At 42.4% G+C, this 21434-nt stretch overlaps 27 non-coding genes across 27 annotated transcripts; all 27 read left to right on the top strand.

The window, feature by feature from the left end:
- Nucleotides 1-812: 812 nt before the first annotated feature.
- Nucleotides 813-906, top strand: trnai-uau (transfer RNA isoleucine (anticodon UAU)). The gene is made up of 2 exons: nucleotides 813-850; nucleotides 871-906. It is a non-coding gene; the product is annotated as a tRNA-Ile (tRNA).
- Nucleotides 907-1102: 196 nt separating this feature from the next.
- Nucleotides 1103-1196, top strand: trnai-uau (transfer RNA isoleucine (anticodon UAU)). Its single transcript has 2 exons — nucleotides 1103-1140; nucleotides 1161-1196. It is a non-coding gene; the product is annotated as a tRNA-Ile (tRNA).
- A 764-nt stretch (nucleotides 1197-1960) lies between these two features.
- trnai-uau (transfer RNA isoleucine (anticodon UAU)) lies at nucleotides 1961-2054 on the top strand. Its single transcript has 2 exons — nucleotides 1961-1998; nucleotides 2019-2054. It is a non-coding gene; the product is annotated as a tRNA-Ile (tRNA).
- Nucleotides 2055-2539: 485 nt separating this feature from the next.
- trnai-uau (transfer RNA isoleucine (anticodon UAU)) lies at nucleotides 2540-2633 on the top strand. Its single transcript has 2 exons — nucleotides 2540-2577; nucleotides 2598-2633. It is a non-coding gene; the product is annotated as a tRNA-Ile (tRNA).
- A 485-nt stretch (nucleotides 2634-3118) lies between these two features.
- On the top strand, nucleotides 3119-3212 carry trnai-uau (transfer RNA isoleucine (anticodon UAU)). The gene is made up of 2 exons: nucleotides 3119-3156; nucleotides 3177-3212. It is a non-coding gene; the product is annotated as a tRNA-Ile (tRNA).
- Nucleotides 3213-3704: 492 nt separating this feature from the next.
- trnai-uau (transfer RNA isoleucine (anticodon UAU)) lies at nucleotides 3705-3798 on the top strand. Its single transcript has 2 exons — nucleotides 3705-3742; nucleotides 3763-3798. It is a non-coding gene; the product is annotated as a tRNA-Ile (tRNA).
- A 753-nt stretch (nucleotides 3799-4551) lies between these two features.
- trnai-uau (transfer RNA isoleucine (anticodon UAU)) lies at nucleotides 4552-4645 on the top strand. Its single transcript has 2 exons — nucleotides 4552-4589; nucleotides 4610-4645. It is a non-coding gene; the product is annotated as a tRNA-Ile (tRNA).
- A 220-nt stretch (nucleotides 4646-4865) lies between these two features.
- On the top strand, nucleotides 4866-4959 carry trnai-uau (transfer RNA isoleucine (anticodon UAU)). The gene is made up of 2 exons: nucleotides 4866-4903; nucleotides 4924-4959. It is a non-coding gene; the product is annotated as a tRNA-Ile (tRNA).
- Nucleotides 4960-5060: 101 nt separating this feature from the next.
- Nucleotides 5061-5154, top strand: trnai-uau (transfer RNA isoleucine (anticodon UAU)). Its single transcript has 2 exons — nucleotides 5061-5098; nucleotides 5119-5154. It is a non-coding gene; the product is annotated as a tRNA-Ile (tRNA).
- A 492-nt stretch (nucleotides 5155-5646) lies between these two features.
- trnai-uau (transfer RNA isoleucine (anticodon UAU)) lies at nucleotides 5647-5740 on the top strand. Its single transcript has 2 exons — nucleotides 5647-5684; nucleotides 5705-5740. It is a non-coding gene; the product is annotated as a tRNA-Ile (tRNA).
- A 753-nt stretch (nucleotides 5741-6493) lies between these two features.
- trnai-uau (transfer RNA isoleucine (anticodon UAU)) lies at nucleotides 6494-6587 on the top strand. Its single transcript has 2 exons — nucleotides 6494-6531; nucleotides 6552-6587. It is a non-coding gene; the product is annotated as a tRNA-Ile (tRNA).
- A 220-nt stretch (nucleotides 6588-6807) lies between these two features.
- trnai-uau (transfer RNA isoleucine (anticodon UAU)) lies at nucleotides 6808-6901 on the top strand. The gene is made up of 2 exons: nucleotides 6808-6845; nucleotides 6866-6901. It is a non-coding gene; the product is annotated as a tRNA-Ile (tRNA).
- Nucleotides 6902-7002: 101 nt separating this feature from the next.
- On the top strand, nucleotides 7003-7096 carry trnai-uau (transfer RNA isoleucine (anticodon UAU)). Its single transcript has 2 exons — nucleotides 7003-7040; nucleotides 7061-7096. It is a non-coding gene; the product is annotated as a tRNA-Ile (tRNA).
- Nucleotides 7097-7581: 485 nt separating this feature from the next.
- Nucleotides 7582-7675, top strand: trnai-uau (transfer RNA isoleucine (anticodon UAU)). Its single transcript has 2 exons — nucleotides 7582-7619; nucleotides 7640-7675. It is a non-coding gene; the product is annotated as a tRNA-Ile (tRNA).
- A 485-nt stretch (nucleotides 7676-8160) lies between these two features.
- trnai-uau (transfer RNA isoleucine (anticodon UAU)) lies at nucleotides 8161-8254 on the top strand. Its single transcript has 2 exons — nucleotides 8161-8198; nucleotides 8219-8254. It is a non-coding gene; the product is annotated as a tRNA-Ile (tRNA).
- Nucleotides 8255-8746: 492 nt separating this feature from the next.
- Nucleotides 8747-8840, top strand: trnai-uau (transfer RNA isoleucine (anticodon UAU)). Its single transcript has 2 exons — nucleotides 8747-8784; nucleotides 8805-8840. It is a non-coding gene; the product is annotated as a tRNA-Ile (tRNA).
- Nucleotides 8841-9593: 753 nt separating this feature from the next.
- trnai-uau (transfer RNA isoleucine (anticodon UAU)) lies at nucleotides 9594-9687 on the top strand. The gene is made up of 2 exons: nucleotides 9594-9631; nucleotides 9652-9687. It is a non-coding gene; the product is annotated as a tRNA-Ile (tRNA).
- Nucleotides 9688-9907: 220 nt separating this feature from the next.
- Nucleotides 9908-10001, top strand: trnai-uau (transfer RNA isoleucine (anticodon UAU)). The gene is made up of 2 exons: nucleotides 9908-9945; nucleotides 9966-10001. It is a non-coding gene; the product is annotated as a tRNA-Ile (tRNA).
- Nucleotides 10002-10102: 101 nt separating this feature from the next.
- trnai-uau (transfer RNA isoleucine (anticodon UAU)) lies at nucleotides 10103-10196 on the top strand. Its single transcript has 2 exons — nucleotides 10103-10140; nucleotides 10161-10196. It is a non-coding gene; the product is annotated as a tRNA-Ile (tRNA).
- Nucleotides 10197-10681: 485 nt separating this feature from the next.
- Nucleotides 10682-10775, top strand: trnai-uau (transfer RNA isoleucine (anticodon UAU)). The gene is made up of 2 exons: nucleotides 10682-10719; nucleotides 10740-10775. It is a non-coding gene; the product is annotated as a tRNA-Ile (tRNA).
- Nucleotides 10776-10971: 196 nt separating this feature from the next.
- Nucleotides 10972-11065, top strand: trnai-uau (transfer RNA isoleucine (anticodon UAU)). Its single transcript has 2 exons — nucleotides 10972-11009; nucleotides 11030-11065. It is a non-coding gene; the product is annotated as a tRNA-Ile (tRNA).
- Nucleotides 11066-11557: 492 nt separating this feature from the next.
- Nucleotides 11558-11651, top strand: trnai-uau (transfer RNA isoleucine (anticodon UAU)). Its single transcript has 2 exons — nucleotides 11558-11595; nucleotides 11616-11651. It is a non-coding gene; the product is annotated as a tRNA-Ile (tRNA).
- A 1066-nt stretch (nucleotides 11652-12717) lies between these two features.
- On the top strand, nucleotides 12718-12811 carry trnai-uau (transfer RNA isoleucine (anticodon UAU)). Its single transcript has 2 exons — nucleotides 12718-12755; nucleotides 12776-12811. It is a non-coding gene; the product is annotated as a tRNA-Ile (tRNA).
- A 101-nt stretch (nucleotides 12812-12912) lies between these two features.
- trnai-uau (transfer RNA isoleucine (anticodon UAU)) lies at nucleotides 12913-13006 on the top strand. Its single transcript has 2 exons — nucleotides 12913-12950; nucleotides 12971-13006. It is a non-coding gene; the product is annotated as a tRNA-Ile (tRNA).
- A 291-nt stretch (nucleotides 13007-13297) lies between these two features.
- On the top strand, nucleotides 13298-13391 carry trnai-uau (transfer RNA isoleucine (anticodon UAU)). The gene is made up of 2 exons: nucleotides 13298-13335; nucleotides 13356-13391. It is a non-coding gene; the product is annotated as a tRNA-Ile (tRNA).
- Nucleotides 13392-16758: 3367 nt separating this feature from the next.
- Nucleotides 16759-16909, top strand: trnai-uau (transfer RNA isoleucine (anticodon UAU)). Its single transcript has 2 exons — nucleotides 16759-16796; nucleotides 16874-16909. It is a non-coding gene; the product is annotated as a tRNA-Ile (tRNA).
- Nucleotides 16910-21039: 4130 nt separating this feature from the next.
- On the top strand, nucleotides 21040-21133 carry trnai-uau (transfer RNA isoleucine (anticodon UAU)). Its single transcript has 2 exons — nucleotides 21040-21077; nucleotides 21098-21133. It is a non-coding gene; the product is annotated as a tRNA-Ile (tRNA).
- Nucleotides 21134-21434: the final 301 nt, after the last annotated feature.

The following is a 21434-nucleotide window of genomic DNA, read 5'->3' on the forward strand; positions in this document are numbered from 1 at the left end:
AAAAACATACATTTTCCTCAAATTAAAGGACCTGAATAGTGCGTTTTAATTTAAAATTTGTGCTTGATCTTTATCCAAACGTCATTACAGAACAATTGCATATAACAAAGGCTTTAAAAGCACTGGAAACTCCAAAGGGTGGGACTGCAGCAAACTAAATAACACCAAATATAATATGAAAAACACACCAATAACAGGCTAAATATAACACTTTGCTCCGGAGCAACCCTGGAGATGATAGTTCAAGCCTCATCTAGAGGAGCATTATCATCACCATTGTTGTTATTATCACACTTGCTTTACAAAGAAAACAGCTGTTGTTATTTGTGTAAAATCATTGGTAATCATTGTTGTTAATATTTCATTTGCTTTACAAGAAAACACAATTTTCCACAATCTCTGCCGATGGCACTGCTGTAATACATCCAGTTAGAACCCAGGGCCCAGCAAAAATCCCAGTGGTGGCCATGGCTGGCAATCTGACATTTGTGTGTGATTTTTCTGTCATCATTTCTGTAAAACCATCGGTAAAACACAGCTAGCATAATTGGTCAGCATGTGGTATTTATAAAGCAGTACACTGCCGAGGGTTGAGTTCAAGCCTCACCTGAAGCATGTTTGTTGTTATTATCTGATTTGCTTTACAGAGATACTTGACACAATTTCTGCCGATGGCACTGCTGTAAAACATCGAGTGAGAACCCAGGGGCCTCAAGGAATCCCTTTGGTAATCATGACTGCTTATCCCACCTTTGTGTGTGTTTTATCTATTGTTAATTGTGTAAAAAGCATGAGTACATTGCTGGTTTTTGGCTCCAGTAGCGTAATTGGTCAGCGCGCGGTACTTATAAGGCAGTAAACTGCAGAGCAATGCCGAGGTTGTGAGTTCAAGCCTTACCTGGAGCATCTTTGTTGTTAATATTTCATTTGCTTTGCAGAGATACTCGACACAATGTCTGTCGATTGGCACTGCTTTAATAAATCCAGTTAGAACCCAGGGGCCCCAGAGAATCCCCTTGGTAGTCATGACTCGCAATCTCACCTTTGTATGTGTTTTATCTATTGTTATATGTAAAAAGCATGAGTACATGGCAGGTTATTGGCTCCAGTAGCATAATTGGTCAGAGCGCGGTACTTATAAGGCAGTACACTGCAGAGCAATGCCGAGGTTGTGAGTTCAAGCCTCACCTGGAGCATCTTTGTTGTTAATATCTCATTTGCTTTACAGAGATACTCGACACAATTTCTGCCGATGGCGCTGCTTTAATAAATCCAGTGAGAACCCAGGGGCCTCAAGGAATCCCTTTGGTAATCATGACTGGTTATCCTACCTTTGTATGTGTTTTATCTATTGTTATTTGTCTAAAAAGCATGAGTAAAACATCATTTATAGGCTCCAGTGATGTAATTGGACAGCGTGCGATACGTAAAAGGCAGTACACTGCAGAGCAATGCTGAGGTTGTGAGTTCTAGCCTCACCCTCTAGCGTCTTTGTTGTTAATATCTCATTTGCTTTACAGAGATACTCGACACAATTTCTGCCGATGGCACTGCTTTATTACATCCAGTTAGAACCCAGGTCCCAGCAAAACTCTCAGTGGTGGCCATGACTGGCAAACTGATATTTGTGTGTGATTTTTCTATCGTCATTTCTGTTAAACCATCAGTAAAACACAGCTAGCATAATTGGTCAGCGCGCTGTACTTATAAGGCAGTACACTGCAGAGCAATGCCGAGGTTGTGAGTTCAAGCCTTACCTGGAGCATCTTTGTTGTTAATATTTCATTTGCTTTACAGAGATACTCGACACAATGTCTGTCGATGGCACTGCTTTAATACATCCAGTTAGAACCCAGGGGCCCCAGAGAATCGCCTTGGTAGTCATGACTCGCAATCTCACCTTTGTATGTGTTTTATCTATTGTTATATGTAAAAAGCATGAGTACATGGCAGGTTGTTGGCTCCAGTAGCGTAATTGGTCAGCGCGCGGTACTTATAAGGCAGTACACTGCAGAGCAATGCCGAGGTTGTGAGTTCAAGCCTCACCTGGAGCATCTTTCTTGTTAATATCTCATTTGCTTTACAGAGATACTCGACACAATTTCTGGCGATGGCACTGCTTTAATAAATCCAGTGAGAACCCAGGGGCCTCAAGGAATCCCTTTGGTAATCATGACTGGTTATCCCACCTTTGTATGTGTTTTATCTATTGTTAATTGTGTAAAACGCATGAGTACATTGCTGTTTTTGGCTCAAGTAGCGTAATTGGTCAGCGTGCGGTACTTATAAGGCAGTACACTGCAGAGCAATGCCGAGGTTGTGACTTCAAGCCTTACCTGGAGCATCTTTGTTGTTAATATTTCATTTGCTTTACAGAGATACTCGACACAATGTCTGTCGATGGCACTGCTTTAATACATCCAGTTAGAACCCAGGGGCCCCAGAGAATCCCCTTGGTAGTCATGACTCGCAATCTCACCTTTGTATGTGTTTTATCTATTGTTATATGTAAAAAGCATGAGTACATGGCAGGTTATTGGCTCCAGTAGCGTAATTGGTCAGCGCGCGGTACTTATAAGGCAGTACACTGCAGAGCAATGCCGAGGTTGTGAGTTCAAGCCTCACCTGGAGCATCTTTCTTGTTAATATCTCATTTGCTTTACAGAGATACTCGACACAATTTCTGGCGATGGCACTGCTTTAATAAATCCAGTGAGAACCCAGGGGCCTCAAGGAATCCCTTTGGTAATCATGACTGGTTATCCCACCTTTGTATGTGTTTTATCTATTGTTAATTGTGTAAAACGCATGAGTACATTGCTGTTTTTGGCTCAAGTAGCGTAATTGGTCAGCGTGCGGTACTTATAAGGCAGTACACTGCAGAGCAATGCCGAGGTTGTGAGTTCAAGCCTTACCTGGAGCATCTTTGTTGTTAATATTTCATTTGCTTTACAGAGATACTCGACACAATTTCTGTCGATGGCACTGCTTTAATACATCCAGTTAGAACCCAGGGGCCCCAGAGAATCCCCTTGGTAGTCATGACTCGCAATCTCACCTTTGTATGTGTTTTATATATTGTTATATGTAAAAAGCATGAGTACATCACAGGTTATTGGCTCCAGTAGCGTAATTGGTCAGCGCGCGGTACTTATAAGGCAGTACACTGCAGAGCAATGCCGAGGTTGTGAGTTCAAGCCTCACCTGGAGCATCTTTGTTGTTAATATCTCATTTGATTTACAGAGATACTCGTCACAAATTCTGCCGATGGCACTGCTGTAATACATCCAGTGAGAACCCAGGGGCCCCCAAAGAATCCCCTTGGTAGTCATGACTCGCAATCTGACCTTTGTATCTGTTTTATCTATTGTTTAATTGTGTAAAAAGAATGAGTACATTGCAGGTTATTGGTTCCAGTAGCGTAATTGGTCAGTGCGCGGTACTTATAAGGCAGTACACTGCAGAGCAATGCCGTGGTTGTGAGTTCAAGCTTCACCCTCTGGCATCTTTGTTGGTAATATCTCATTTGCTTTACAAAGATACTCGCCACACTTTCTGCCGATGGCACTGCTTTAATATATCCAGTTAGAACCCAGGGGCCCCAAAGAGTCTCCTTCGTAGTCGTGACTGGCAATCTCAGCTTTGTATGTGTTTTATCTATTGATTAATTGTGTAAAAAGCATGAGTACATCACAGGTTACTGGCTCCAGTAGCGTAATTGGTCAGCGCGCAGTACTTATAAGGCAGTACACTGCAGAGCAATGCCGAGGTTGTGAGTTCAAGCCTCACCTGGAGCATCTTTGTTGTTAATATCTCATTTGCTTTAGAGAGATACTCGATACAATTTCTGCCGATGGCGCTGCTATAATAAATCCAGTGAGAACCCAGGGGCCTCAAGGAATCCCTTTGGTACTCATGACTGGTTATCCTACCTTTGTATGTGTTTTATCTATTGTTATTTGTCTAAAAAGCATGAGTAAAACATCATTTATAGGCTCCAGTGATGTAATTGGACAGCGTGCCATACGTAAAAGGCAGTACACTGCAGAGCAATGCTGAGGTTGTGAGTTCTAGCCTCACCCTCTAGCGTCTTTGTTGTTAATATCTCATTTGCTTTACAGAGATACTCGACACAATTTCTGCCGAACCCAGGGGCCCCAAAGAAACTCCTTGGTAGTTGTGACTGCCAATCTGACCTTTGTATGTGTTTTATCTATTGTTATTTGTCTAAAAAGCATGAGTAAAACATCATTTACAGGCTCCAGTGACGTAATTGGACAGCGTGCGATACGTAAAAGGCAGTACACTGCAGAGCAATGCTGAGGTTGTGAGTTCAACCCTTACCCTCTAGCGTCTTTGTTGTTAATATCTCATTTGCTTTACAGAGATACTCGACACAATTTCTGTCGATGGCACTGCTTTATTACATCCAGTTAGAACCCAGGGGCCTCAATGAATCATTTTGGTAATCATGACTGCTTATCCCACCTTTGTATGTGTTTTATCTATTGTTAATTGTGTAAAAAGCATGAGTACAGTGCAGGTTATTGGCTCCAGTAGCGTAATTGGTCAGCGCGCGGTACTTATAAGGCAGTACACTGCAGAGCAATGCCGAGGTTGTGATTTCAAGCCTCACCTGGAGCATCTTTGTTGTTAATATTTCATTTGCTTGTTGTTAGTATCTCATTTGCCTTACAGAGATACTCGACACAATTTCTGTCGATGGCACTGCTTTATTACATCCAGTTAGAACCCAGGGGCCACAAAGAAACTCCTTGGTAGTTGTGACTGACATTCTGACCTTTATATGTGTTTTATCTATTGTTTAATTGATTAAAAAAAATGAGTACATTGTAGGTTATTGGCTCCAGTAGCGTAATTGGTCAGCGCGCAGTACTTATAAGGCAGTACACTGCAGAGCAATGCCGAGGTTGTGAGTTCAAGCCTCACCTGGAGCATCTTTCTTGTCCTTCGTAGTCGTGACTGGCAATCTCAGCTTTGTATGTGTTTTATCTATTGTTTAATTGTGTAAAAAGCATGAGTACATCACAGGTTATTGGCTCCAGTAGCGTAATTGGTCAGCGCGCGGTACTTATAAGGCAGTACACTGCAGAGCAATGCCGAGGTTGTGAGTTCAAGCCTCACCTGGAGCATCTTTGTTGTTAATATCTCATTTGCTTTAGAGAGATACTCGATACAATTTCTGCCGATGGCGCTGCTATAATAAATCCAGTGAGAACCCAGGGGCCCCCAAAGAATCCCCTTGGTAGTCATGACTCGCAATCTGACCTTTGTATCTGTTTTATCTATTGTTTAATTGTGTAAAAAGAATGAGTACATTGCAGGTTATTGGTTCCAGTAGCGTAATTGGTCAGTGCGCGGTACTTATAAGGCAGTACACTGCAGAGCAATGCCGTGGTTGTGAGTTCAAGCTTCACCCTCTGGCATCTTTGTTGGTAATATCTCATTTGCTTTACAAAGATACTCGCCACACTTTCTGCCGATGGCACTGCTTTAATATATCCAGTTAGAACCCAGGGGCCCCAAAGAGTCTCCTTCGTAGTCGTGACTGGCAATCTCAGCTTTGTATGTGTTTTATCTATTGATTAATTGTGTAAAAAGCATGAGTACATCACAGGTTACTGGCTCCAGTAGCGTAATTGGTCAGCGCGCAGTACTTATAAGGCAGTACACTGCAGAGCAATGCCGAGGTTGTGAGTTCAAGCCTCACCTGGAGCATCTTTGTTGTTAATATCTCATTTGCTTTAGAGAGATACTCGATACAATTTCTGCCGATGGCGCTGCTATAATAAATCCAGTGAGAACCCAGGGGCCTCAAGGAATCCCTTTGGTACTCATGACTGGTTATCCTACCTTTGTATGTGTTTTATCTATTGTTATTTGTCTAAAAAGCATGAGTAAAACATCATTTATAGGCTCCAGTGATGTAATTGGACAGCGTGCCATACGTAAAAGGCAGTACACTGCAGAGCAATGCTGAGGTTGTGAGTTCTAGCCTCACCCTCTAGCGTCTTTGTTGTTAATATCTCATTTGCTTTACAGAGATACTCGACACAATTTCTGCCGAACCCAGGGGCCCCAAAGAAACTCCTTGGTAGTTGTGACTGCCAATCTGACCTTTGTATGTGTTTTATCTATTGTTATTTGTCTAAAAAGCATGAGTAAAACATCATTTACAGGCTCCAGTGACGTAATTGGACAGCGTGCGATACGTAAAAGGCAGTACACTGCAGAGCAATGCTGAGGTTGTGAGTTCAACCCTTACCCTCTAGCGTCTTTGTTGTTAATATCTCATTTGCTTTACAAAGATACTCGACACAATTTCTGCCGATGGCACTGCTGTAATAAATCCAGTGAGAACCCACGGGCCTCAATGAATCATTTTGGTAATCATGACTGGTTATCCCACCTTTGTATGTGTTTTATCTAGTGTTATTTGTGTAAAAAGCATGAGTACATTGCAGGTTATTGGCTCCAGTAGCGTAATTGGTCAGCGCGCGGTACTTATAAGGCAGTACACTGCAGAGCAATGGCGAGGTTGTGATTTCAAGCCTCACCTGGAGCATCTTTGTTGTTAATATTTCATTTGCTTGTTGTTAGTATCTCATTTGCCTTACAGAGATACTCGACACAATTTCTGTCGATGGCACTGCTTTATTACATCCAGTTAGAACCCAGGGGCCACAAAGAAACTCCTTGGTAGTTGTGACTGACATTCTGACCTTTATATGTGTTTTATCTATTGTTTAATTGATTAAAAAAAATGAGTACATTGTAGGTTATTGGCTCCAGTAGCGTAATTGGTCAGCGCGCAGTACTTATAAGGCAGTACACTGCAGAGCAATGCCGAGGTTGTGAGTTCAAGCCTCACCTGGAGCATCTTTCTTGTCCTTCGTAGTCGTGACTGGCAATCTCAGCTTTGTATGTGTTTTATCTATTGTTTAATTGTGTAAAAAGCATGAGTACATCACAGGTTATTGGCTCCAGTAGCGTAATTGGTCAGCGCGCGGTACTTATAAGGCAGTACAATGCAGAGCAATGCCGAGGTTGTGAGTTCAAGCCTCACCTGGAGCATCTTTCTTGTTAATATCTCATTTGCTTTACAGAGATACTCGACACAATTTCTGGCGATGGCACTGCTTTAATAAATCCAGTGAGAACCCAGGGGCCTCAAGGAATCCCTTTGGTAATCATGACTGGTTATCCCACCTTTGTATGTGTTTTATCTATTGTTAATTGTGTAAAACGCATGAGTACATTGCTGTTTTTGGCTCAAGTAGCGTAATTGGTCAGCGTGCGGTACTTATAAGGCAGTACACTGCAGAGCAATGCCGAGGTTGTGACTTCAAGCCTTACCTGGAGCATCTTTGTTGTTAATATTTCATTTGCTTTACAGAGATACTCGACACAATGTCTGTCGATGGCACTGCTTTAATACATCCAGTTAGAACCCAGGGGCCCCAGAGAATCCCCTTGGTAGTCATGACTCGCAATCTCACCTTTGTATGTGTTTTATCTATTGTTATATGTAAAAAGCATGAGTACATGGCAGGTTATTGGCTCCAGTAGCGTAATTGGTCAGCGCGCGGTACTTATAAGGCAGTACACTGCAGAGCAATGCCGAGGTTGTGAGTTCAAGCCTCACCTGGAGCATCTTTCTTGTTAATATCTCATTTGCTTTACAGAGATACTCGACACAATTTCTGGCGATGGCACTGCTTTAATAAATCCAGTGAGAACCCAGGGGCCTCAAGGAATCCCTTTGGTAATCATGACTGGTTATCCCACCTTTGTATGTGTTTTATCTATTGTTAATTGTGTAAAACGCATGAGTACATTGCTGTTTTTGGCTCAAGTAGCGTAATTGGTCAGCGTGCGGTACTTATAAGGCAGTACACTGCAGAGCAATGCCGAGGTTGTGAGTTCAAGCCTTACCTGGAGCATCTTTGTTGTTAATATTTCATTTGCTTTACAGAGATACTCGACACAATTTCTGTCGATGGCACTGCTTTAATACATCCAGTTAGAACCCAGGGGCCCCAGAGAATCCCCTTGGTAGTCATGACTCGCAATCTCACCTTTGTATGTGTTTTATATATTGTTATATGTAAAAAGCATGAGTACATCACAGGTTATTGGCTCCAGTAGCGTAATTGGTCAGCGCGCGGTACTTATAAGGCAGTACACTGCAGAGCAATGCCGAGGTTGTGAGTTCAAGCCTCACCTGGAGCATCTTTGTTGTTAATATCTCATTTGATTTACAGAGATACTCGTCACAAATTCTGCCGATGGCACTGCTGTAATACATCCAGTGAGAACCCAGGGGCCCCCAAAGAATCCCCTTGGTAGTCATGACTCGCAATCTGACCTTTGTATCTGTTTTATCTATTGTTTAATTGTGTAAAAAGAATGAGTACATTGCAGGTTATTGGTTCCAGTAGCGTAATTGGTCAGTGCGCGGTACTTATAAGGCAGTACACTGCAGAGCAATGCCGTGGTTGTGAGTTCAAGCTTCACCCTCTGGCATCTTTGTTGGTAATATCTCATTTGCTTTACAAAGATACTCGCCACACTTTCTGCCGATGGCACTGCTTTAATATATCCAGTTAGAACCCAGGGGCCCCAAAGAGTCTCCTTCGTAGTCGTGACTGGCAATCTCAGCTTTGTATGTGTTTTATCTATTGATTAATTGTGTAAAAAGCATGAGTACATCACAGGTTACTGGCTCCAGTAGCGTAATTGGTCAGCGCGCAGTACTTATAAGGCAGTACACTGCAGAGCAATGCCGAGGTTGTGAGTTCAAGCCTCACCTGGAGCATCTTTGTTGTTAATATCTCATTTGCTTTAGAGAGATACTCGATACAATTTCTGCCGATGGCGCTGCTATAATAAATCCAGTGAGAACCCAGGGGCCTCAAGGAATCCCTTTGGTACTCATGACTGGTTATCCTACCTTTGTATGTGTTTTATCTATTGTTATTTGTCTAAAAAGCATGAGTAAAACATCATTTATAGGCTCCAGTGATGTAATTGGACAGCGTGCCATACGTAAAAGGCAGTACACTGCAGAGCAATGCTGAGGTTGTGAGTTCTAGCCTCACCCTCTAGCGTCTTTGTTGTTAATATCTCATTTGCTTTACAGAGATACTCGACACAATTTCTGCCGAACCCAGGGGCCCCAAAGAAACTCCTTGGTAGTTGTGACTGCCAATCTGACCTTTGTATGTGTTTTATCTATTGTTATTTGTCTAAAAAGCATGAGTAAAACATCATTTACAGGCTCCAGTGACGTAATTGGACAGCGTGCGATACGTAAAAGGCAGTACACTGCAGAGCAATGCTGAGGTTGTGAGTTCAACCCTTACCCTCTAGCGTCTTTGTTGTTAATATCTCATTTGCTTTACAAAGATACTCGACACAATTTCTGCCGATGGCACTGCTGTAATAAATCCAGTGAGAACCCACGGGCCTCAATGAATCATTTTGGTAATCATGACTGGTTATCCCACCTTTGTATGTGTTTTATCTAGTGTTATTTGTGTAAAAAGCATGAGTACATTGCAGGTTATTGGCTCCAGTAGCGTAATTGGTCAGCGCGCGGTACTTATAAGGCAGTACACTGCAGAGCAATGGCGAGGTTGTGATTTCAAGCCTCACCTGGAGCATCTTTGTTGTTAATATTTCATTTGCTTGTAGTTAGTATCTCATTTGCCTTACAGAGATACTCGACACAATTTCTGTCGATGGCACTGCTTTATTACATCCAGTTAGAACCCAGGGGCCACAAAGAAACTCCTTGGTAGTTGTGACTGACATTCTGACCTTTATATGTGTTTTATCTATTGTTTAATTGATTAAAAAAAATGATTACATTGTAGGTTATTGGCTCCAGTAGCGTAATTGGTCAGCGCGCAGTACTTATAAGGCAGTACACTGCAGAGCAATGCCGAGGTTGTGAGTTCAAGCCTCACCTGGAGCATCTTTCTTGTCCTTCGTAGTCGTGACTGGCAATCTCAGCTTTGTATGTGTTTTATCTATTGTTTAATTGTGTAAAAAGCATGAGTACATCACAGGTTATTGGCTCCAGTAGCGTAATTGGTCAGCGCGCGGTACTTATAAGGCAGTACAATGCAGAGCAATGCCGAGGTTGTGAGTTCAAGCCTCACCTGGAGCATCTTTCTTGTTAATATCTCATTTGCTTTACAGAGATACTCGACACAATTTCTGGCGATGGCACTGCTTTAATAAATCCAGTGAGAACCCAGGGGCCTCAAGGAATCCCTTTGGTAATCATGACTGGTTATCCCACCTTTGTATGTGTTTTATCTATTGTTAATTGTGTAAAACGCATGAGTACATTGCTGTTTTTGGCTCAAGTAGCGTAATTGGTCAGCGTGCGGTACTTATAAGGCAGTACACTGCAGAGCAATGCCGAGGTTGTGACTTCAAGCCTTACCTGGAGCATCTTTGTTGTTAATATTTCATTTGCTTTACAGAGATACTCGACACAATGTCTGTCGATGGCACTGCTTTAATACATCCAGTTAGAACCCAGGGGCCCCAGAGAATCCCCTTGGTAGTCATGACTCGCAATCTCACCTTTGTATGTGTTTTATCTATTGTTATATGTAAAAAGCATGAGTACATGGCAGGTTATTGGCTCCAGTAGCGTAATTGGTCAGCGCGCGGTACTTATAAGGCAGTACACTGCAGAGCAATGCCGAGGTTGTGAGTTCAAGCCTCACCTGGAGCATCTTTCTTGTTAATATCTCATTTGCTTTACAGAGATACTCGACACAATTTCTGGCGATGGCACTGCTTTAATAAATCCAGTGAGAACCCAGGGGCCTCAAGGAATCCCTTTGGTAATCATGACTGGTTATCCCACCTTTGTATGTGTTTTATCTATTGTTAATTGTATAAAACGCATGAGTACATTGCTGTTTTTGGCTCAAGTAGCGTAATTGGTCAGCGTGCGGTACTTATAAGGCAGTACACTGCAGAGCAATGCCGAGGTTGTGAGTTCAAGCCTCACCTGGAGCATCTTTGTTGTTAATATCTCATTTGATTTACAGAGATACTCGTCACAAATTCTGCCGATGGCACTGCTGTAATACATCCAGTGAGAACCCAGGGGCCCCCAAAGAATCCCCTTGGTAGTCATGACTCGCAATCTGACCTTTGTATCTGTTTTATCTATTGTTTAATTGTGTAAAAAGAATGAGTACATTGCAGGTTATTGGTTCCAGTAGCGTAATTGGTCAGTGCGCGGTACTTATAAGGCAGTACACTGCAGAGCAATGCCGTGGTTGTGAGTTCAAGCTTCACCCTCTGGCATCTTTGTTGGTAATATCTCATTTGCTTTACAAAGATACTCGCCACACTTTCTGCCGATGGCACTGCTTTAATATATCCAGTTAGAACCCAGGGGCCCCAAAGAGTCTCCTTCGTAGTCGTGACTGGCAATCTCAGCTTTGTATGTGTTTTATCTATTGTTTAATTGTGTAAAAAGCATGAGTACATCACAGGTTACTGGCTCCAGTAGCGTAATTGGTCAGCGCGCGGTACTTATAAGGCAGTACACTGCAGAGCAATGCCGAGGTTGTGAGTTCAAGCCTCACCTGGAGCATCTTTGTTGTTAATATCTCATTTGCTTTAGAGAGATACTCGATACAATTTCTGCCGATGGCGCTGGTTTAATAAATCCAGTGAGAACCGAGGGGCCTCAAGGAATCCCTTTGGTAATCATGACTGGTTATCCTACCTTTGTATGTGTTTTATCTATTGTTATTTGTCTAAAAAGCATGAGTAAAACATCATTTATAGGCTCCAGTGATGTAATTGGACAGCGTGCCATACGTAAAAGGCAGTACACTGCAGAGCAATGCTGAGGTTGTGAGTTCTAGCCTCACCCTCTAGCGTCTTTGTTGTTAATATCTCATTTGCTTTACAGAGATACTCGACACAATTTCTGCCGAACCCAGGGGCCCCAAAGAAACTCCTTGGTAGTTGTGACTGCCAATCTGACCTTTGTATGTGTTTTATCTATTGTTATTTGTCTAAAAAGCATGAGTAAAACATCATTTACAGGCTCCAGTGACGTAATTGGACAGCGTGCGATACGTAAAAGGCAGTACACTGCAGAGCAATGCTGAGGTTGTGAGTTCAACCCTTACCCTCTAGCGTCTTTGTTGTTAATATCTCATTTGCTTTACAAAGATACTCGACACAATTTCTGCCGATGGCACTGCTGTAATAAATCCAGTGAGAACCCACGGGCCTCAATGAATCATTTTGGTAATCATGACTGGTTATCCCACCTTTGTATGTGTTTTATCTATTGTTATTTGTGTAAAAAGCATGAGTACATTGCAGGTTATTGGCTCCAGTAGCGTAATTGGTCACCGCGCGGTACTTATAAGGCAGTACACTGCAGAGCAATGGCGAGGTTGTGATTTCAAGCCTCACCTGGAGCATCTTTGTTGTTAATATTTCATTTGCTTGTTGTTAGTATCTCATTTGCCTTACAGAGATACTCGACACAATTTCTGTCGATGGCACTGCTTTATTACATCCAGTTAGAACCCAGGGGCCACAAAGAAACTCCTTGGTAGTTGTGACTGACATTCTGACCTTTATATGTGTTTTATCTATTGTTTAATTGATTAAAAAAATGAGTACATTGTAGGTTATTGGCTCCAGTAGCGTAATTGGTCAGCGCGCAGTACTTATAAGGCAGTACACTGCAGAGCAATGCCGAGGTTGTGAGTTCAAGCCTCACCTGGAGCATCTTTCTTGTCCTTCGTAGTCGTGACTGGCAATCTCAGCTTTGTATGTGTTTTATCTATTGTTTAATTGTGTAAAAAGCATGAGTACATCACAGGTTATTGGCTCCAGTAGCGTAATTGGTCAGCGCGCGGTACTTATAAGGCAGTACACTGCAGAGCAATGCCGAGGTTGTGAGTTCAAGCCTCACCTGGAGCATCTTTCTTGTTAATATCTCATTTGCTTTACAGAGATACTCGTACTCTTAAGCAGTACACTGCCGAGGGTTGAGTTCAAGCCTTACCTGAAGCATGTTTGTTGTTATTATCTGATTTGCTTTACAGAGATACTTGACACAATTTCTGCCGATGGCACTGCTTTAATACATCCAGTTAGAACCCAGGGGCCCCAAAGAGTCTCCTTCGTAGTCGTGACTGGCAATCTCAGCTTTGTATGTGTTTTATCTATTGTTTAATTGTGTAAAAAGCATGAGTACATCACAGGTTATTGGCTTCAGTAGCGTAATTGGTCAGCGCGCGGTACTTATAAGGCAGTACACTGCAGAGCAATGCCGAGGTTGTGAGTTCAAGCCTCACCTGGAGCATCTTTCTTGTTAATATCTCATTTGCTTTACAGAGATACTCGAACACAATTTCTGGCGATGGCACTGCTTTAATAAATCCAGTGAGAACCCAGGGGCCTCAAGGAATCCCTTTGGTAATCATGACTGGTTATCTTACCTTTGTATGTGTTTTATCTATTGTTATTTGTCTAAAAAGCATGAGTAAAACATCATTTATAGGCTCCAGTGATGTAATTGGACAGCGTGCCATACGTAAAAGGCAATACACTGCAGAGCAATGCTGAGGTTGTGAGTTCTAGCCTCACCCTCTAGCGTCTTTGTTGTTAATATCTCATTTGCTTCACAGAGATACTCGACACAATTTCTGCCGAACCCAGGGGCCCCAAAGAAACTCCTTGGTAGTTGTGACTGCCAATCTGACCTTTGTATGTGTTTTATCTATTGTTATTTGTCTAAAAAGCATGAGTAAAACATTGTTTACAGGCTCCAGTGGTGTAATTGGACACAGCACGATACTTTTAAGGCAGTACACTGCAGAGCATTGCCGAGGTTGCGAGTTCAAGCCTCACCTGGAGCATCTTTGTCTTTAACATCTCATTTGATTTACAGAGATACTCGTCACAATTTCTGCCGATGGCACTGCTGTAATACATCCAGTGAGAACCCAGGGGCCCCAAAGAAACTCCTTGGTACTTGTGACTGCCAATCTGACCTTTCTATGTGTTTTATCTATTTTTATTTGTCTAAAAAGCATGAGTAAAACATCATTTACAGGCTCCAGTGACGTAATTGGTCAGCGCGCAGTACTTATAAGGCAGTACACTGCAGAGCAATGCTGAGGTTGTGAGTTCTAGCCTCACACTCTAGCGTCTTTGTTGTTAATATCTCATTTGCTTTACAGAGATACTCGACACAATTTCTGCCGATGGCACTGCTTTATTACATCCAGTTAGAACCCAGGGGCCCCAAGAAAACTCCTTGGTTGTCGTGACTGGCAATCTGACCTTTATATGTGTTTTATCTATTGTTTAATTGTGTAAAAAAAAATGAGTACATGGCAGGTTATTGACTACAGTAGCGTAATTGGTCACCGTGCGGTACTTATAAGGCAGTACACTGCAGAGCAATGCCGAGGTTTTGAGTTCAAGCCTCACCTGGAGCATCTTTGTTGTTAATATCTCATTTGCTTTAGAGAGATACTCGATACAATTTTTGCCGATGGCGCTGCTTTAATAAATCCAGTGAGAATCCAGGGGCCTCAAGGAATCCCTTTGGTAATCATGACTGGTTATCCTACCTTTGTATGTGTTTTATCTATTGTTATTTGTCTAAAAAGCATGAGTAAAACATCATTTATAGGCTCCAGTGATGTAATTGGACAGCGTGCGATACGTAAAAGGCAGTACACTGCAGAGCAATGCTGAGGTTGTGAGTTCTAGCCTCACCCTCTAGCGTCTTTGTTGTTAATATTTCATTTGCTTTACAGAGATACTTGACACAATTTCTGCCGATGGCACTGCTTTATTACATCCAGTTAGAACCCAGGGGCCCCAAAGAAACTCCTTGGTAGTCGTGACTGGCAATCTGACCTTTATATGTGTTTTATCTATTGTTTAATTGATTAAAAAAAATGAGTACATTGTAGGTTATTGGCTCCAGTAGCGTAATTGGTCAGCGCGCAGTACTTATAAGGCAGTACACTGCAGAGCAATGCTGAGGTTGTGAGTTCTAGCCTCACACTCTAGCGTCTTTGTTGTTAATATCTCATTTGCTTTAGAGAGATACTCGATACAATTTCTGCCGATGGCGCTGCTTTAATAAATCCAGTGAGAATCCAGGGGCCTCAAGGAATCCCTTTGGTAATCATGACTGGTTATCCTACCTTTGTATGTGTTTTATCTATTGTTATTTGTCTAAAAAGCATGAGTAAAACATCATTTATTTTCTCCAGTGATGTAATTGGACAGCGTGCGATACGTAAAAGGCAGTACACTGCAGAGCAATGCTGAGGTTGTGAGTTCTAGCCTCACCCTCTAGCGTCTTTGTTGTTAATATCTCATTTGCTTTACAGAGATACTCGACACAATTTCTGTCGATGGCGCTGCTTTATTACATCCAGTTAGAACCCAGGGGCCCCAAAGAAACTCCTTGGTAGTCGTGACTGGCAATCTGACCTTTATATGTGTTTTATCTATTGTTTAATTGTGTAAAAAAAATGAGTACATTGTAGGTTATTGGCTCCAGTAGCGTAATTGGTCAGCGCGCAGTACTTATAAGGCAGTACACTGCAGAGCAATGCTGAGGTTGTGAGTTCAAGCCTCACCCTCTAGCACCTTTGTTGTTAATATCTCGTTTGCTTAACAGAGATACTCGACACAATTTCTGCCGAACCCAGGGACCCAAAGAAACTCCTTGGTAGTTGTCACTGCCTATCTGACCTTTGTATGTGTTTTATCTATTGTTATTTGTTCCTACCTTTGTATGTGTTTTATCTATTGTTATTTGTCTAAAAAGCATGAGTAAAACATTGTTTACACGCTCCAGTGGTGTAATTGGACACAGCACGATACTTTTAAGGCAGTACACTGCAGAGCATTGCCGAGGTTGCGAGTTCAAGCCTCACCTGGAGCATCTTTGTCGTTAACATCTCATTTGATTTACAGACATACTCGTCACAATTTCTGCCGATGGCACTGCTGTAATACATCCAGTGAGAATCCAGGGGCCCCAAAGAATCTCCTTGGTAGTCGTCACTGTCAATCTGACCTTTGTATGTGTTTTATCTATTGTTATTTGTAAAAAGCATGAGTAGAGCGCAGGTTATTGGCTCCAATAGCGTAATTGGTCAGCGTGCGGTACTTACAAGGCAGTACACTGCAGAGCAATGCCGAGGTTGAGTCCATGGCTCACCTGGAGCATCTTTGTTGTTAATATCTCATTTGCTTTACCAGAAAGCATAATTTCCCACAATCTCTGCCGATGGCACTGCTGTAATACATCCAGTTAGAACCCAGGGCCCAGCAAAAATCCCAGTGGTGGCCATGGCTGGCAATCTGACATTTGTGTGTGATTATTCTGTCGTCATTTCTGTAAAACCATCGGTAAAACACAGCTAGCATAATATGGTCAGCATGTGGTACTTATAAAGCAGTACACTGCCGAGGGTTGAGTTCAAGCCTCACCTGAAGCATGTTTGTTGTTATTATCTGATTTGCTTTACAGAGATACTTGACAGAATTTCTGCCGATGGCACTGCTTTAATACATCCAGTTAGAACCCAGGGGCCCCAAAGAGTCTCCTTCGTAGTCGTGACAGGCAATCTCAGCTTTGTATGTGTTTTATCTATTGATTATATGTGTAAAAAGCATGAGTACATCACAGGTTATTGGCTCCAGTAGCGTAATTGGTCAGCGCGCGGTACTTATAAGGCAGTACACTGCAGAGTGTACTACTGGTGTAATTGGACACAGCACGATACTTTTAAGGCAGTACACTGCAGAGCATTGCCGAGGTTGCGAGTTCAAGCCTCACCTGGAGCATCTTTGTCGTTAACATCTCATTTGATTTACAGAGATACTCGTCACAATTTCTGCCGATGGCACTGCTGTAATACATCCAGTGAGAACCCAGGGGCCCCAAAGAAACTCCTTGGTACTTGTGACTGCCAATCTGACCTTTCTATGTGTTTTATCTATTTTTATTTGTCTAAAAAGCATGAGTAAAACATCATTTACAGGCTCCAGTGACGTAATTGGTCAGTGCGCAGTACTTATAAGGCAGTACACTGCAGAGCAATGCTGAGGTTGTGAGTTCTAGCCTCACACTCTAGCGTCTTTGTTGTTAATATCTCATTTGCTTTACAGAGATACTCGACACAATTTCTGCCGATGGCACTGCTTTATTACATCCAGTTAGAACCCAGGGGCCCCAAGAAAACTCCTTGGTTGTCGTGACTGGCAATCTGACCTTTATATGTGTTTTATCTATTGTTTAATTGTGTAAAAAAAAATGAGTACATGGCAGGTTATTGACTACAGTAGCGTAATTGGTCACCGTGCGGTACTTATAAGGCAGTACACTGCAGAGCAATGCCGAGGTTTTGAGTTCAAGCCTCACCTGGAGCATCTTTGTTGTTAATATCTAATTTGCTTTAGAGAGATACTCGATACAATTTTTGCCGATGGCGCTGCTTTAATAAATCCAGTGAGAATCCAGGGGCCTCAAGGAATCCCTTTGGTAATCATGACTGGTTATCCTACCTTTGTATGTGTTTTATCTATTGTTATTTGTCTAAAAAGCATGAGTAAAACATCATTTATAGGCTCCAGTGATGTAATTGGACAGCGTGCCATACGTAAAAGGCAGTACACTGCAGAGCAATGCTGAGGTTGTGAGTTCTAGCCTCACCCTCTAGCGTCTTTGTTGTTAATATTTCATTTGCTTTACAGAGATACTTGACACAATTTCTGCCGATGGCACTGCTTTATTACATCCAGTTAGAACCCAGGGGCCCCAAAGAAACTCCTTGGTAGTCGTGACTGGCAATCTGACCTTTATATGTGTTTTATCTATTGTTTAATTGATTAAAAAAAATGAGTACATTGTAGGTTATTGGCTCCAGTAGCGTAATTGGTCAGCGCGCAGTACTTATAAGGCAGTACACTGCAGAGCAATGCTGAGGTTGTGAGTTCTAGCCTCACACTCTAGCGTCTTTGTTGTTAATATCTCATTTGCTTTAGAGAGATACTCGATACAATTTCTGCCGATGGCGCTGCTTTAATAAATCCAGTGAGAATCCAGGGGCCTCAAGGAATCCCTTTGGTAATCATGACTGGTTATCCTACCTTTGTATGTGTTTTATCTATTGTTATTTGTCTAAAAAGCATGAGTAAAACATCATTTATTTTCTCCAGTGATGTAATTGGACAGCGTGCGATACGTAAAAGGCAGTACACTGCAGAGCAATGCTGAGGTTGTGAGTTCTAGCCTCACCCTCTAGCGTCTTTGTTGTTAATATCTCATTTGCTTTACAGAGATACTCGACACAATTTCTGTCGATGGCGCTGCTTTATTACATCCAGTTAGAACCCAGGGGCCCCAAAGAAACTCCTTGGTAGTCGTGACTGGCAATCTGACCTTTATATGTGTTTTATCTATTGTTTAATTGTGTAAAAAAAATGAGTACATTGTAGGTTATTGGCTCCAGTAGCGTAATTGGTCAGCGCGCAGTACTTATAAGGCAGTACACTGCAGAGCAATGCTGAGGTTGTGAGTTCAAGCCTCACCCTCTAGCACCTTTGTTGTTAATATCTCGTTTGCTTAACAGAGATACTCGACACAATTTCTGCCGAACCCAGGGACCCAAAGAAACTCCTTGGTAGTTGTCACTGCCTATCTGACCTTTGTATGTGTTTTATCTATTGTTATTTGTTCCTACCTTTGTATGTGTTTTATCTATTGTTATTTGTCTAAAAAGCATGAGTAAAACATTGTTTACACGCTCCAGTGGTGTAATTGGACACAGCACGATACTTTTAAGGCAGTACACTGCAGAGCATTGCCGAGGTTGCGAGTTCAAGCCTCACCTGGAGCATCTTTGTCGTTAACATCTCATTTGATTTACAGACATACTCGTCACAATTTCTGCCGATGGCACTGCTGTAATACATCCAGTGAGAATCCAGGGGCCCCAAAGAATCTCCTTGGTAGTCGTCACTGTCAATCTGACCTTTGTATGTGTTTTATCTATTGTTATTTGTAAAAAGCATGAGTAGAGCGCAGGTTATTGGCTCCAATAGCGTAATTGGTCAGCGTGCGGTACTTACAAGGCAGTACACTGCAGAGCAATGCCGAGGTTGAGTCCATGGCTCACCTGGAGCATCTTTGTTGTTAATATCTCATTTGCTTTACCAGAAAGCATAATTTCCCACAATCTCTGCCGATGGCACTGCTGTAATACATCCAGTTAGAACCCAGGGCCCAGCAAAAATCCCAGTGGTGGCCATGGCTGGCAATCTGACATTTGTGTGTGATTATTCTGTCGTCATTTCTGTAAAACCATCGGTAAAACACAGCTAGCATAATATGGTCAGCATGTGGTACTTATAAAGCAGTACACTGCCGAGGGTTGAGTTCAAGCCTCACCTGAAGCATGTTTGTTGTTATTATCTGATTTGCTTTACAGAGATACTTGACAGAATTTCTGCCGATGGCACTGCTTTAATACATCCAGTTAGAACCCAGGGGCCCCAGAGAGTCTCCTTCGTAGTCGTGACAGGCAATCTCAGCTTTGTATGTGTTTTATCTATTGTTTAATTGTGTAAAAAGCATGAGTACATCACAGGTTATTGGCTCCAGTAGCGTAATTGGTCAGCGCGCGGTACTTATAAGGCAGTACACTGCAGAGCAATGCCGAGGTTGTGACTTCAAGCCTCCCCTGGAGCATCTTTCTTGTTAATATCTCATTTGCTTTACCAGAAAGCATAATTTCCCACAATCTCTGCCGATGGCACTGCTGTAATACATCCAGTTAGAACCCAGGGCCCAGCAAAAATCCCAGTGGTGGCCATGGCTGGCAATCTGACATTTGTGTGTGTCATTTAATACATCCAGTTAGAACCCAGGGGCCCCAAAAAGTCTCCTTCGTAGTCGTGACTGGCAATCTCAGCTTTGTATGTGTTTTATCTATTGTTTAATTGTGTAAAAAGCATGAGTACATCACAGGTTATTGGCTCCAGTAGCGTAATTGGTCAGCGTGCAGTACTTACAAGGCAGTACACTGCAGAGCAATGCCGAGGTTGAGTCCATGGCTCACCTGGAGCATCTTTGTTGTTAATATCTCATTTGCTTTACCAGAAAGCATAATTTCCCACAATCTCTGCCGATGGCACTACTGTAATACATCCAGTTAGAACCCAGGGCCCAGCAAAAATCCCAGTGGTGGCCATGGCTGGCAATCTGACATTTGTGTGTGTCATTTAATACATCCAGTTAGAACCCAGGGGCCCCAAAAAGTCTCCTTCGTAGTCGTGACTGGCAATCTCAGCTTTGTATGTGTTTTATCTATTGTTTAATTGTGTAAAAAGCATGAGTACATCACAGGTTATTGGCTCCAGTAGCGTAATTGGTCAGCGTGCGGTACTTACAAGGCAGTACACTGCAGAGCAATGCCGAGGTTGAGTCCATGGCTCACCTGGAGCATCTTTGTTGTTAATATCTCATTTGCTTTACCAGAAAGCATAAATTCCCACAATCTCTGCCGATGGCACTACTGTAATACATCCAGTTAGAACCCAGGGCCCAGCAAAAATCCCAGTGGTGGCCATGGCTGGCAATCTGACATTTGTGTGTGATTATTCTGTCGTCATTTCTGTAAAACCATCGGTAAAACACAGCTAACATAATATGGTCAGCATGTGGTACTTATAAAGCAGTACACTGCCGAGGGTTGAGTTCAAGCCTCAACTGAAGCATGTTTGTTGTTATTATCTGATTTGCTTTACAGAGATACTCGATACAATTTCTGCCGATGGCACTGCTGTAATAAATCCAGTGAGAACCCACGGGCCTCAATGAATCATTTTGGTAATCATGACTGGTTATCCCACCTTTGTATGTGTTTTATCTATTGTTATTTGTGTAAAAAGCATGAGTACATTGCAGGTTATTGGCTCCAGTAGCGTAATTGGTCAGCGCGCGGTACTTATAAGGCAGTACACTGCAGAGCAATGCCGAGGTTGTGAGTTCAAGCCTCCCCTGGAGCATCTTTCTTGTTAATATCTCATTTGCTTTACCAGAAAGCATAATTTCCCACAATCTCTGCCGATGGCACTGCTGTAATACATCCAGTTAGAACCCAGGGCCCAGCAAAAATCCCAGTGGTGGCCATGGCTGGCAATCTGACATTTGTGTGTGTCATTTAATACATCCAGTTAGAACCCAGGGGCCCCAAAAAGTCTCCTTCGTAGTCGTGACTGGCAATCTCAGCTTTGTATGTGTTTTATCTATTGTTTAATTGTGTAAAAAGTATGAGTACATCACAGGTTATTGGCTCCAGTAGCGTAA

This window comes from Betta splendens, chromosome 16 (genome assembly GCF_900634795.4).
Source record: "Betta splendens chromosome 16, fBetSpl5.4, whole genome shotgun sequence".
In the NCBI taxonomy this organism is placed as follows: domain Eukaryota; kingdom Metazoa; phylum Chordata; class Actinopteri; order Anabantiformes; family Osphronemidae; genus Betta; species Betta splendens.